Source organism: Dromiciops gliroides, chromosome 5, assembly GCF_019393635.1.
Source record: "Dromiciops gliroides isolate mDroGli1 chromosome 5, mDroGli1.pri, whole genome shotgun sequence".
In the NCBI taxonomy this organism is placed as follows: domain Eukaryota; kingdom Metazoa; phylum Chordata; class Mammalia; order Microbiotheria; family Microbiotheriidae; genus Dromiciops; species Dromiciops gliroides.
This window is the reverse complement of record NC_057865.1, coordinates 164,891,339-164,903,602: the sequence shown is the minus strand read 5'-3', so window position 1 is coordinate 164,903,602 and position 12,264 is coordinate 164,891,339. Positions and strand designations below refer to the sequence as shown.

At 43.4% G+C, this 12,264-nt stretch overlaps 1 protein-coding gene across 3 annotated transcripts in view; it reads left to right on the top strand.

The window, feature by feature from the left end:
* Positions 1-1,704: 1,704 nt before the first annotated feature.
* Positions 1,705-12,264, top strand: part of OPTN (optineurin) — a 39,701-nt gene continuing 29,141 nt past the window's right edge. For 2 of the 3 annotated variants that reach the window (XM_043966683.1, XM_043966681.1), the window contains exon 1: positions 1,723-1,862. The gene's annotated coding sequence lies outside the window, so the exon portion shown is untranslated. Of the gene's footprint in view, positions 1,938-12,264 lie in introns of all 3 variants that reach the window. The other variant, XM_043966682.1, reaches the window with a different exon arrangement.

Sequence of the window (12,264 nt, the reverse complement as noted above, 5' to 3'; positions counted from 1 at the left end):
GAATGCATCGGTACAGAGCAACACGAGTGAGCAAACTCTCTGCCAACGAAGAGCTGGGCCTTCTCAAGGGAACAGGCATTTATCCAATGCCCATTATATGCCAGTGGCATGCTAAATGCTAGGGATACAAAAGAGGCAAAAGACTGGGTTGAGAGAGTTGGCTAGACCAGGGCCTCTTATATTTTTTCCACTTGAGAGCCCCTTTCACTGGAGAAATGTTTACACGAACCCGGGTATGTAGGTATTGTTAACCTGGAAATTAAGGAAACAATCAACATAGGAGAAATAAGGTCTTTAATGGGGCAGAGGAACTATATAGCTCCTGGTATCGCAAAGCTCGGAAGCTAGGAATACCCAAAGATGGGAACAGAGGACAGGATTTTTAATGGGGTAACAGAACAAAAAGGGAACCAAAAGCTTGCTCCAGAGTGACATATAGCTAATTAATGTAAATGAACCTTTGACAAAAGAATTGCTCCTAAATTAAGTATAGGCGTTACCGACTCTGAATAGAAACAGTCCTGGGAGTAAGGTGGGGAACATTGGGAAGGGATAAATTGCTTGGGGGAAGGTCCTTAAGTCTGGAAATGACAGACAGCCAGTCCCGGGCAATTCACCTGCCTGGGAAAGAGGGGACTGGAGGGGAAATCAGTTCTCAGTAAATTTTGCAGTTCTCAGTATATAAAATAGTATACATAACCTTTTACTGTTGCCAAATCTTGTTCTACCCCCACATTCCGTTGCCCCACAGTTTAAGAATTAGGCTAGGCTCTGAGGCATTGAGAGGTTAAGTTCCTCACGAGCCCAGGATTAAAAACAGGGACAGGGTCCCACAGCCAGTCCAGGTCGAGGTCTTCCCGGCTTCGAGGATGGCTCTCTAGCCATTACACCATTATTTATTTTTTTTAATCCCCATCTTACACATTTGGACACGGCCAACACGGGAATTCTTGACTGTGTGTGCTTTTGTTACTAGGCTCTCGTTTTGCTTGGGGTTGTGTGTGTGTGTGTGTGGGGGGGTGGTTGCGGGGTGGGGGGGGATAGCAGGGATGTGGGAAGGAAGAAAAAAATAAATGCTCGATAAATAGGAGGAAATTAAAAACAAAAAAAAAATGACAAGCAAAATTCAATGCAAAGAAGAGGGCGGTTTGAAGCTTCTTGCCGACTAGTTACACAATGGTTATTAACGATAAGGTCAGAAAATGATCCAAACAGGCTCCCAGATCGGAAGGCCCACGTATGTCTGTACGTGTGTATGCGCGTGCACGTTGGCGTGAGCAAGGTCAGATTTGCAGGGGATCCTCCTTGGGGAAAGCGGTCTACAAGGTTTCTAGTTTCCTAGGTGCCCGCAGGCCGACGCCCTGCAGGAGCTGAGTCTTCGCGGTACACAGCGACCCCCGCTGACTCTTACGGCCCGGCGCAGGGACGTGCGCATCTGGATTCGGCCGTAGGAGAAGAGAAGAGGGAAATGACGCAAGAGAAGGGGCGCGGGGCGGGCCGGAGAGGGCGGTACCACATACTCCCGCGGAGACACCGCCCCCCGCCGCTGACAGGGAGGCAATGAGCACCAAAAGGCCGAAAGGAGAGTGGAGAAGAGAAGGGAGACGCAAGTGTGGGAGGAGCCGGGGAAATTCCCCGGGCGGGGCGGGGCGGGGGCGGGCTCCGGGCTGTCACCTGAACGATTCGGGGCGGGGCCAGGGCCTCCACTACAAACGCGGCTCCCGGGTCCTTCCCTCGAGCCTTCCCCTGCCCTGGGACCCGGTAGGCGGTGTTTCTGCTTGGCTCCCTCCCCTGGGCCTCCTGAGATGTAGCCGAGGAAGCCGTGACCCGGCCGAACGGCACGACTGACCGCGACAGCGTCGGTAAGCCAGGACAGAGGCAGGGCCATCCGTCCACGCCCGAAAGAAGGACCTGGTTGGGGCGTCCGGGCGCTGCAGGTGCGGAGGACCCGGGTGAGGGGGCTAGGGGTTGCGGGAAGAAAGAGCGCAGGTCTCGCTGTCCACAGTCTAGGGTTCAAATCCCTCCTTCGCCGCTTCCTACGGCGTGACCTTGGCCTTGTCATTTCACCTGCCCGGGGTCTGTGTCCTCCCCTGTACTGGGGGGGCTGGCCCCCCCCCGTGATATCTGCGCCCCGATTCCCCTTAATTCAGCAAAGCGAAAGCCCCTCTGGCCAAGGGGCGGGGCAGGTGCTGGCTCCCCACCAGGGAGGCCCCGCCCGGTGCCAGAGGCTCCTGGCCCCTGTCCGCCACCCTCGGGGTTCCCGAGACGCCCCAGCCGGACTGTCCCTGGCGAGAGGGGCTCCTGCCCCCGCGCTCTGTGGTCGGGGACTGATTGGACGTTCTGTGCCAGGGGCTAATCCTGGCGGCCCAGGCCGTGCAAGGCGCCCAGGGCCCCGCCCGCGATCGGTGCTGGTGGCCGCCTGCGCAGCCCCACAGGGTTGTGCCCACTCTCGGGGGACGCTATGGCCAAACCCGAGAAACGATGCTTCCCATGGAAGCATCTTCGGATACAGACAAGGGACCCAGCAATGGGATTTGACTGCTCAGAAAGGGAGAGGGAAAGCAAAGCCACCTGACCTAAGGAAAGAAGTCCTGGGGGCTGTCAGCGAGGGGCTGTGAGGGATGGAGTGGGAAGGGCATTCACGCCACCTAAAGTCCAAAGAACCAACTCCTGGTGTCCTCTCTGCTTGCTGTATGTAAATTGGGGGGCATAAAACCTGCCTGACAAAAAATGTCATCGGGATCAAATAGGAGTGATAAGCTGTTGAAGGGTAAAGTGCTGCTGGGGTTGAGAGTGAGGAGGAAATTGAAAACTTGAAAGCTGTGCCTGTCTGCAAGTCACTGTCCAGTTTGGATTGTACTAGAAAGTTCTAAGTGGGATGGTCAGAACCACACTACTGTCATGAGCCTGAATAAACAAATGAACTTAAAAAAACCGTGCAGCTCAGAAAACAATAATGGTATTCAGTTGGTCCTGTCAAGATTCTTTGGTGTTTCTCTGGTGAGGCCACTTTCAGTAAAATCAAAATGAAAGAATTTCCTTTTTAGGCCACAAGTTTAAAGAATTTTATCACCAACTAACTGAATCCAATTAAATATGAAAATAAACAATTCAGGCATTTATTAATGTGCTAGGCACCCTGTTATGTGCTGGGAATACTATGGACAAAAATTGAAAGAGCTTACATACATGTGTTTATACATATACATACCTACATATACACACATACATATAGAGAGAATGTACTCTTTTACCAGACATAAAAAACAATGCTCCTCTGGAACCCTTAAAAAAAATAAATACCTCATGTCATTTAGAAGCTGTCTATCCTTCTATCAGTCTATTTGTCTATCTGTCCATCTATCTCTCTGAGGGTATATAGATTACATACATATAGTTGTACTCATGTATCTTCATATACACACAAGATATCCCAAAAGATAAAGCATTAAGCTTTAATAGCTTAAAACTGCACTAAGCTTTTGGAACACCTGATATATGATATCTATTGCACATAAATGCAAAATATGTGCAAGTTAAATACAAGTTAATTTGGAGGGTAAAGATAATAGCAGTGAAACGAATGTCTGCCATAGAACTTTAGTGAAACTAGAGAAAGGCCTTGTGTAGAAGACAACACATGTTAAAATGGAAAAACAGGTTAATTTGGAGTTGGAATCCTGGTTGTTATTTACAGTTATCCACGAGATCTTGGGTAAATCTCTTAATCCTCCTTAAACCTCAGTTTCCTCATCTTTAAAATGAGAGGATTTTAAGGATCCCTCTCTCACTAAACCTATTTTCTTTGGCTTGGGGGGAAAAACTGAAAGGATTAGACTACGTAGTCTGTAAGGTTCCCTCTAGCTCTAAATTTGAGATCATTGGGGGTGGCATGTGAGTTGAGATTTGAAAGAAATAATTCTGAGGCAGAAGTGAGGAGTTAGTACATTCTGAGGATGGGGGTCAACCTGTACAAAAGTCTTAAAGTGGGAGATGGAAAGACCTTGGTGAGAAAGAGCAAGAAAGCCAATTTGGCTGGATCATAGATTGTAAAAGGAAGTAATCTACATAAGCCTGGAAAGGTAGGTTGGATCCAGAGAAACTTCTATTTGGTTCCAGAGGTGATAAGGAGTCACTGAAGTTTCTTGAGCAGAGAACATTTTTTCCCTACTGATCAGAGAAGGAACACGGCACTCTAGGCTGAGTATGAGTCAAACCAGTCTCCTGATCGTTTAGGTTCAGTAGTGGAATAGAATGAACACTTGCAGGTCATTCAGCAGTTAACACAAGATTTGCTGAGCACTGCTTCCTTGTCTAAGTTGCCCGCCGTGGTCAGCCAATCATTAGAGAACTCCTGGAGCTCTTCCTAGCTGCTTTGTGCTCAAGTGATCAGGAATGATGTCATCTTGACCCACCCAGGCGTCCAGGACGGTCTCAATATCTTTTAAGGAACAATGAAATTACATGGAGGCAGGGGTTAGTGTGAAAGTTGAGAAGTGGAGTGGAAAAAGGAGAGACTTGATTGAGACAGGGAAGAAAGTGAGAAGGCTGTTTCAGTTGTCCCACCAGGATGTGATAGAGGCTAAACTACAGTAGAGGCCAGCTGAGTAGAGAGAAGGGGATGGATGTGAGAGATGTGGTAGAATAGACAAGAACTGGAAGCTGATTTATGGGAGATGTTCAGTGCACTGTGCTAGGTGCTCTGTCCTCCAGGAGCTTATTTTTTGCTGGGAACAGCATCTCTGCAGACGTTATTACCAAGTGATTTTTTTTTGAGAGAGAGACAGAGAAAGGAGCAATAACAACTTTATTCCTTGAAAGACATATCATGCCCCTATACACGCCCCTCTCCCCCATTGAGAGTATTTCTACCAGTGGGATACTAGCTACCTCTCCCCTTCCTCCCCCCCCCAAAAAAACCCTTTCAAACTTATAGGCGTAAGCACCCAATGGGTTCTTTGAACCTAATAAAGTTATAGTATGAATTACTCCTCACATCCCAGTGGAAATTATATATATACATATGTGTGTGTGTGTATTTGACTTTTAAAAAAATTCTGGGAATAATTACAACATAGTAGCCAGAAAAAAAGCTGATAATGATAGTCCTGACTACTCTTTAATAATAGCCTCTTAATTGGGGTCCCTGCTTCCAGCTCACTCCATTCCAACCCATCTTCTACCCAAGTGATAGTCCCAAAACACAGCTGTAACAGTGTGGCTGCTCTGCCCAGAGATCTTCAGGGGTTCCCTCCTGGCTCTAGAATAAAACTTAAAAACTCCTTTTATTTCCCAATCAGGTTCCAGCCTGCTTTTCCATTCTTGTTGCATATTACCTTAGGAGAATTGCATCCCAGTCAAACGGAGCTGCTCATTTTTACATAGGGTATTCCATCCCCTCCCTCCATACTCTTGTTCTTTTATGCCCGGCATACTCTATCTGACCTCAACCTTTTATGATCTCTAGCTCTCTTGAATTCTCAGCTCCAGGGCAACCTTTTACATCAGACCTGTTACCTTGTAGGTGCTACTCCTCCCATAAATGTTTTACTAGGTATATATTTTTATTCAGTTGTCTATCTCTTTCCTTCCTCCCCAACAGAATGTAGACTCCTTGAGCAGGTCTGTTTCATTGTTGTCTTTGTATGATCTGACACAGTGCTTGACAAGTAGTAGAAAATGCTTAGGAAATTCTTTTAAGAATCCGAAAGTAACTGACAAAATTCTAATTAAGCTTCTGCATGGATTACTGAAGAAATAACCTGGCACTATGGGGAAGATCTTAGTTAAAGTCCTTGGTAAGTCAACCTCTCAGTGCTCTGGACCAGAAGTAGCCTACAAACTCCCGATAAAATGTAATTGGGAAATTTAAAAATTAAATAAAAACACAATAGAACATAAATAACGAGCCTATTTCCAGTAGAGTTTAACACCACTGGTCCAGACAACTCTGTCAGACTAAGTAATAAGAGAGGGTGCTGACTTCCATTGGCAGAGGAAGTTTTCCATCTAGGAGGTTCCTTATATCAATAAAATTCTATTTCAAGCCTTCTCCCTATCCTGATGCTTCAGTATATTGTTTAGCCATTCATTTTACCCACCAGAGGAAAAACAAGAGGCTGGGTCAAAATAGATTAGGGGACTGGCCTTAGAGGCAGAAAGGCTGGGTTCAAGTCCAACCTCAGATAGGCTTTCTGTATGGCCATAGTCAAGACACTGAAATGTTCAGGCCCCTCTGGAAGACTGATAAGTTACAAATAAGGATTTGCAGCAGAAGGAGTTTCCACATATTAGGGTTCTCTACTGAGATAAAGTCACAGATTTATACCAAAATGATATTAAATTAAAAGTGAATGATTCCCCTCCTAAATGAAGATAAAGCTGCTTGACTTCCTGATTTCCCTTGTGGTGGTGATGGATTCATGTAAATTTAACAAACATTTGTTAAAGTTACCTACTGTATTCTTTAATGCTGTTCTCCTTGTGACCCAGGTCCAACCTTTTGTAAGATAACTGACTAGAAGGGGCAGCTAGGCAGTGCAGTGGATAGAGCACCAATCCTGGAGTCAGGAGGACCTGAGTTCAAATCCAGCCTCAGACATTTAACATTTACCAGCTGTGTGACCCTTGGCACTTAAAACCAGTTGCCTCACCAAAAAAAAAAAAAAAAAGGACCCAAAGATGTTTTTTGGTCATGGACTTAGTAATTTTTAAATTTTTATTAGAATGACTTAGTTTTAAAATTTAGCATTATCTTTTATTGTATTTTAATTTATTTTGTTAAATATTTGCTAATTACATTTTAATCCGTTTCACAGGCACCCGGGAGTGTTGTAGCCCTATGCAGCTCCAAGTATTTAACACTTATGTTTTAGAGGAAATAGAAATAGTATGTATAAATAACAAAGAGTTAGATTTTATCTCAATGTGAAGATCTTGCTGAGTAGAGAACTGTCCAGCAGTGAAGCCAGTATGTGCTTCAAGACGTGGTGAGCTCATTATCACTAGCAGGCTAGATGACAATTTCTCCGAGTCCCATTAGAAGGTAGTTTTGGATTAAGTGAATTTTAAAAACTTTAAATGTTTTGTTTGAATATCTCTAGCAGTTATTCCCACCATGTAGCTCTAATTGACCCCACATTGGTAAAATCTTAAAAAAATATATGTACTTGAATAAATTAACCTTTAAATGCCACTTTTGCTGAAGAATGTTAAGTTAAAGTTGAATTAGTAACAAAGTTAGGGCACTATCCTGTTGTAGTGGAGAAAGTGTTGTGTGAACTTGAAGGTAAGGGACCTGGGTTCAGTTATAGACACTGACATCTCTGTGACCTCAGGCAAGTCACTTCTCTCTATGCCTCAGTTTCCTCATCTATAACATAGGGATAATAATCTTTCACTACCTACCTCAAAGGGTTGTAAAGAAAAGAACTTTATAAGCCTTAAACCAGTGTGTAAAGGGGCAGCTACGTGGCACAGTGGATAGAGCACCGGCCCTGGAGTCAGGAGTACCTACCTGAGTTCAAATCCGGCCTCAGACACTTAACATTTACCAGCTGTGTGACCCTGGGCAAGTCACTTAACCCCAATTGCCTCACTAAAAAAAAAAATGTGTAAAGATTAACCGTTGCTATTAGACCTATAGATGAATCAGTACTCTTTATGTCTGTAAGCTTTTAAAATGTAAGGATTTAGGACAGCTAGGTGTCATAGTAGATAAGGCACTAGCCCTGGATTCAGGAGGACCTGAGTTCAAATCTGGCCTCAGACACTTGACACTAGCTGTGTGACCCTGGGCAAGTCACTTAACCCTCATTGCCCCACAAACAATAAAATAAAATAAAATATAAGGATTTATCCTCTATCAGTTGCCCAAATAAAAGCAGTCCTTGAGACACTTTTCAAGTATTCATATTTTAAGTTCTCTATCAGCTACTATTCTACTAACCAACACTACCATATTGCTAGAGATTGATAGTAGGTGCTTGTAATAATTCTTTTTTGGGGGGGGCAATGGGGGTTAAGTGACTTGCCCAGGGTCACACAGCCAGTAGGTATCAAGTGTCTGAGGCCAGATTTGAACTCAGGAACTCCTGAATCCAGGGCCGGTGCTTTATCCACTGCGCCACCTAGCCGAATGATTCTTGAACGACTGCAAAAACCTATAAGACTTTGTTTTATCAGTGTAGTGTTGGTGCTAAGTATATTGAAATTTTTTGAAATGTAGTTTGTAAATCACTGTCTCTTCCTTGTCTTTAAATTGAGGAAATGGATCTAGGGGTCCATGAACTTGTTTAAATATTTTAATAGCTGCATCTTATAAGTGTTTTCTTTGTAATCCTCTGTATTTTATTTTATGCATTTGAAAAACATTCTTTTGAGAAGGGTCTATAAGCTCTGTCAGAAGCCCAAGGAACCCTATTCCTTGAGTTCCATTAAGAAGAAGGTTACTGTGTTCCTATTAGGGAAATACAGCAAATGGCAAGGGAACTGTAGTGAATCACAGCAGACAGGACATTGAACTTAGATTCAGGAACACCCAATTTCAGCCACCTGTCTCCTTGACAGCTGCGTGACCCCAGAAAAAAGTCCCTTAATCCCTGTGATCCTGTTTCCTCATCAGTAAAATAATAGTAGCACTTGCCTCAAAAGGTTTTTCCAAGTATATGAAGAGATAATGTATGTGAAACGTTTTGCAGACATGAAAGCACTATAAACATAACTTATCTTAGGGTAAGTCAGAAATCATAGAACTTTAGTGCTAAAAATGAGCATTTGTTTAGTCCACCCTCTTTTATAGATGAGGCAGCTGAGGCCCCATGGTCAAAGGAAATTAGCCAGTGGTAGAGCTAAGATCCCAGATTGGTTCCCCAGTTGTGTCCCTAAATACAACTACTTTACCTTTTCTTAAATTCTAGACTAAACCTGAGCAGCCTGGAAAAGATGAAAGCACAGACTTTTGTTTTGGGTTTTTTTTTTGTTTTTTGTTTTTTTAGTAAGGCAATTGGGGTTAAGTGACTTGCCTAGGGTCACACAGCTAGTAAGTGTTAAGTGTTTGAGGCCAGATTTGAACTCATGTACTCCTGAATCCAGGGCCGGTGCTCTATCCACTGCGCCATCTAGCTGCCCCTAGCACAGACTTTTGATTGTCTTTTTTTTTTTTTTTTTGTGGGGCAGTGAGGGCTAAGTGACTTGCCCAGGGTCACACAGCTAGTAAGTGCCAAGTGTCTGAGGTCGGATTTGAACTCAGGTCCTCCTGAATCCAGGGCTGTTGTTTTATCCACTGCACCACCTAGCTGCCCCCAAGGGGGCTGTGTGACCCTGGGCAAGTCACTTAACCCTCACTGCCCTGCAAAAAAAGAAGAAAAAAAAAGAATTTAAGCTTTAACCTAGATGTACCCAGCAGGATCATGTACTGATGATCGAGCAAGTGAGGGGAAGGATTTTTTCCATTTTTTTCAGGGGTAGTAGTGGGGATTGTTTTGGTCAGTAAGCCCACCCAGCCTCCAAGGAAGAAGTCTTAGAAAAATCAATCAATCAACCTCTCTTTCTTTTTCTCTTTCTCTTTCCTTGTTCCTGCAGTCTCAGAACTAGACTTCCATTTGTTTTCATCATATCACTCCAGTACTTTTCCTACTCTTCTGCTTTAGAGGTTGTTTGCTCAGCTTTCATGAATATTAAAACATTCTCCTGAGGCCACTGTTCCTGAATGCCTTGAATCCATTCCTCCTGTTGACACTGAAGGGGGAGGACATGGAAATAGTTAAGATGCAGCTGAAAAAGTAGATAGTAGGGCAGCTAGGTGGCGCACTGGATAAAGCACCAGCCCTGAGGACCTGAATTCAAATCCAGCCTCCGACACTTGACGCTTACTAGCTGTGTGACCCTGGGCAAGTCACTTAACCCTCATTTCTTTTATATATATATATATATATATATATATATATATATAATATGTATACACACACACACACACACACACACAATCTAATACATCTAGTCTAGCATATTGCCTGGCATGTTTACACAGTCTGTCATAGAATCTATTAGGTCTTTCATTAGGTTCTTGAACTGTATCTAAAAATTTTTGCCAGTTATCAGTCTTTCTAGCACAGGATTCCATTGCCTTCAACAAAGTTTCTTTTGCTTCCTGCAACTTATCAAAATGCTCAGGGATGTTGGGGACCCAGTCAGGGTCTTCTAAAGGCCATCCAATAGCAACTTTTCCTGATGTTTCTAAGGAGTTTGCAGCAACTATTATATCAGCTCTTTCCCCTGGGGATAATATTGTTTCTATGATATCAGTAACATCATTCCAAGTGGGCTGATATGCTCTAAAAATTGCCCTAAACTGGCTGATAACTGCTGTGGGATCCTCACCAAATTTAGGAATATTTTGTTTCCATGAAATCAAATCTTTGGGCACAAAAGGTGTGTATTGTCTGAGCTTTCGTATAGCACCTTTTTGACCATGGGTGAAGATCTCTTGAAGGGGAAAAATTTTGATCTTCTCTGTCTCCTCTACAGGTGAATCATTTATTTCCTTATTTATTTGGTTGATTGGCATGGAGGAAATAGAGGGAGAGGGAATAGGAGTTGTGTCATTTGAAATTTCATTCTCTGAGAGGCCTTGCATTCAATCTCAGGTTTAGATTGAGTTGGATTATTTCAGTCTGAGAGGCCTTGCAATTAAGGTCGGGCTTGGATTGAGTTGGCTAATCAGACAAGCAGGGGAAAAGGTCAAGTTGATGCTTGGTCAGTTTGAATTTAATCAATATTTTTTATTCTTATTCTTAGTTTTGCGGGCTTTGTTATGTGGTATGGAAGGTCATGGAGGAGATTAGAATGAGTGAGATTCCCCAGGATGGATTGGGATAAGGGAAAATGTATAGCAGAAACAAACATGACCAGAGGGGCACATAATGTGGTACTGTAGGAACTTGCAAAGAGAACAGAACCAAAACAGATATAATTTCTCTCAGGGAGGTACAGAGAGACAGAATTGAAATAGATATAGATCTTTTCAGGGGGATACAAAGAGGCGGAGTCAAAACAGTTATAGGCCTTTTCAGAGATATATAGAGGAGCAAAATGAGAACAGTTACAGACCCTCTCAAAGGGGTACAGATCAGAGAGATATAGAGGACTGATGGTACAGGGGAGGGGAAAGGACAGTAGAATCTGAAGACTTTCCTTTTCCAGATCCTGGGATTCACTGGAGTTACTAATTGTGGCCTCTAGGGTTTGTGCCTCTTGTTCTATCTGTCAGACTTATAATCAGCATGCCTTCAGGGCTAAAACTTATGGAAGACATCCTTTAGCATATACACCTTTTGAGCATCTACAAATTGATTATATCACAATGCCTAAGGTGGGACGTTATAAGTTTTGTCTTGTTATAGTTGATCAACTCACTTGATGGGTAGAGGCATTTCCCAATCTGCCTTTGTTGCCAAAACCCTCCTTAAAGAGATTGTTCCTCCCTTTCCTGATTCTGTTCTATCCCAAATCTACTCTTTCTTGGGAGTAACTCCAAAATTCCATACACCGTACCACCCACAAAGTTCAGGCCAGGTCGAATGTATGAATAAAGAGCTTAAGAGCATGGTTGGCAAATTGTGCACTGAAACTCATTTGAAGTGGCCTGAAGTTCTACCCTTGACACTGCTTTTTGCACAGCAGGATCACCTTTCGAGATGCTTTTTGGCCATCCCCCTATCCAAGCAAAACCTTTTCTCCCAGTATATACATCATTGGTGGGAGGAGATACCATTGTTGCTTCCTATGTACAGGAATTACAAGCCAGGCTACGTGAACTCCATGAGGCAGGGGCAGCAGTACAGGCTGGCCCCTTGGACTTCTTACATGATTTGAAACCAGGAGATAGTGTATATATTAAACATTTTCATTGGACTAGTGGGACCCAGCCAGCTTGAGAAGGTCCTTTCCAAGTATTGCTAACAACTCCAAATGCCATAAAAAATCGGAGAGAAGGACTCTTGGATACATTGCTCCCACGTAAAACCAGTACCAGCACATGTAGACCATTGAATTTCATGGTCTCTTATTCTTCCTTGTATATTTTGTTCTATTCATCTATCTCTCCAATTTTGAACCAATGCAAGATGGTTTTGATTTCATAATACAATATTAATTCTGGGAGTATTGTGCTCCCATATTCTAAATTGATTTTTTTTCCAATTGATTATTTGATCAAATTCTATAAAGCATTTCCCTAGAAAATTGGTTGCCATGGCAAGTGTA